We start from the raw sequence: 2816 nt of genomic DNA, 5'->3' as shown, positions 1-2816 counted from the left end.
ACCGACATTGACCGACATGAGGTGAATGAGCTTTGCCTCTCAACTCCTCGCAAGTGTGCCCCGCGTGGACATAGTAGGTATACTGCACGCACAGAATCTGATATCAGCTTTGACTCAAGCAGAGTCAGAATCAGATTTTAGATGGTAGTGACCGTAGCGGCCAGGGGAGGCAGGAGGCCCCGCGTAAAACTGTTTGATCGCGAAGAATGCAATTTATGCCAGCTAGAATTTGGAAGTTAAATGAGCCAAGTTTTTTTTATTTACCTTCAAATCAGTTTGTGCATTTTGCCTATTTGTGCTACAATTATTATCCATGGCTAGTTAAATTGAATGCCTGATTATGCAAATCTTCAAATGCCTGTTAGGAATTAATTTCTTTTAGTTAAGAATGTCACTATTCAGTTGAAATAAATAGAAAAATTTCCAATTAAAATGCGAATTTTTAATCCAAAAGATCGAATTTTGTGTCCAAAATATAATAATGTTAACAAAATAGTTTAATTAAAAAAAAGAGATTAATTCTGAACCAACAATTTAAAGATTGAACAGTAAAGTTTTCAAATTGAAAAGCGAATTTTTAATTTAAAAGATGGAACTTTCTGTCCAAAATAATGTTTCGCAAAATAGTTCATTAAAAAAAAAAGAGAGATCAATTCTGAACACATAATTTTATAGCAAAATTTTCAACACTAAAATGCGAATTTTTAATTTAAAAGATGGAAATTTCTGTCCAAAATAGAATAATGCTTAAGAAAATAGTTCATTTAAAAAAAAGGGAATAATACTAAACCCAGAATTTAATGGCTAAATTTTCAAATTAAAAGGCAAATTTTTTATTCAAACGATGGACCTTTCTGTCCAAAATAGAATAATTTTTAAGAAAATAGTTGAATTAAAAAAAAGAGAGAGATTAATTCTGAAAGAATGAAGTTTAGAGCAAAATTTTCAAATTAAAAGTCGAATTCTTAATCAGAAAGACGGAAATTTCTGTTCAAGTTAATATAATGTTTAACAAAATAGTGGAATTAAAAAAAAAGAGAATAATTCTGAACGCAAAATTCAAAATTTCATAGCAAAGTTTGTAGTGTTGCTGATGTCACCTACAAATTACTTTTTCTAGTTTTTATTTGTATTTACTTGTAAATGGCTCCTCCCCTCTTGGAGGAAATATCCGTGAGGAAAACGAGGTTCGATCGAGGGACAACTGATACGGTTTTTATATTTTCTTTATATTTTTATTTTGTTTGAAATGTTTCATCATTGCTATTTTTGTTAGACACACTCTCATGGGCTTTTCATAGAAGGAAAGAGTCACTCTTGTTAATTCTTTGGATTTTGAACTCGCACAGGTGCAGGCGCAACCATAGGTTGTTCACAGGGGGTGAAATAAGGATGAGATTCCCGCATTCCAAATTCTATAGCTCGTGCGATTCAATTCTCACCGCCCTGGGTTCGTCGCAGAACCATTATCACCATCTCTTGGGCCAAAGGACCTTAAAACTCCCTCCATACGCCATGGCACTGCAAGAACCCAGAAGACACATTTTGACCACCTGCGCCGGAGGAGAGAGTTTGTGAGATCTAGGTAGCGACGAGTGACGCGATCTCGTTTTTTTTTATCGTTCCAGCCTCGTGTGAGGAAGTCTATTGTGTAATTTTCTTTGTTACTCAGTAGAGTTTTCGCCACAAAGTGGTAAACCAATTGACTGTGTTTTTTTTAAAGAGACGTGCTGTTACCAGAGATGAGGTGGAGATTGCTTATGCCGTGTATTTGATTTCGACCGACTTATCCCAGCGAGCCCTGTTTGCCTTAGCCTTCCGGGAACTAAAATTAAAAGTCCAAAAGCGCGCCCTGTTTGCCTTATTGTTATTTTTCGGAAACTAAAATGAAAGGTGGCTTACCTGCTACTCACTTGGTAAAACAGGGTACAATTTCTCAACTTCTTTCTCAACTAGAAAATGTTATCATAATACAGATAATTTTTTATTTATTATCTCCAGTTCTTAGAATAATACAATTATTAATTAATTTATAATTAATACTGTGAATAATTATACCTAATTATTTTGATCCATGTTATTTAAATTTAAATTCATTATTGTGTTTTTAAAGATAAGGAGTTTATATAATAATAATTAGAGTATGATCTTCAATTCAATAGATTCTATATATTAGAAGCTATTCAGTATCAATATTATTAATATTTTACATAATTTTCATTAGATAATAAAGCTTTAACTTTAACCAATTTTTAATTTTAAAATTGTAATCGCTTCGAATTAAAAATTATTTTTCAATTACATTATTCAATTTTGATCACTCTGAATTAGTCTAATTTTAAAAATTGAAGTTGGTCATTTTTTTCAGAGATTCTGATACAAAAGTCTTTTAATATATGTATTTTTCTTAAATTTCAAGCAAATTCAATTAGAACTTAGTCAATATCGTAAAAATTTAAAAATCTTAGTATTTGATATGTCCATACGAATAGGAGAGAAATACTGCCTTGATTCGGAAGAACACCGTTAACTGCATTTTGGATAAGGCCCTTGAGCCGCTTACCGTTAATTGCTTCAGGTGACTTATTTGCAGTTAACGGTGTTTTTCCAAATCACGGCAGAATAGGCATGCCGTTGCCGGATCTAAATAACGAGCCGGCTGTTCTACCTAGATCTTGGATTGCTAAATCTCTATTGCTTTTGCAAACCAACATGGCTAGTCCCCTCCTATTCCAATGTCCATCAGAGGCGTTGGAGCCTTGCCAAGGAGACACAGGGGCCAATGCCTCCCATTGAAATCGACCAGGGAGGGTCAA

At 33.5% G+C, this 2816-nt stretch overlaps 1 pseudogene; it reads left to right on the top strand.

The window, feature by feature from the left end:
• The first annotated feature begins 1515 nt into the window (after nt 1–1515).
• Nucleotides 1516–2816, top strand: part of LOC117173554 — a 4200-nt pseudogene continuing 2899 nt past the window's right edge.

The sequence above is a fragment of the Belonocnema kinseyi genome, chromosome 5, assembly GCF_010883055.1.
Source record: "Belonocnema kinseyi isolate 2016_QV_RU_SX_M_011 chromosome 5, B_treatae_v1, whole genome shotgun sequence".
NCBI classification, from domain to species: Eukaryota; Metazoa; Arthropoda; class Insecta; order Hymenoptera; family Cynipidae; genus Belonocnema; species Belonocnema kinseyi.
The sequence above is the reverse complement of the archived record's forward strand: the minus strand, read 5'-3'. Positions and strand labels throughout refer to the sequence as shown.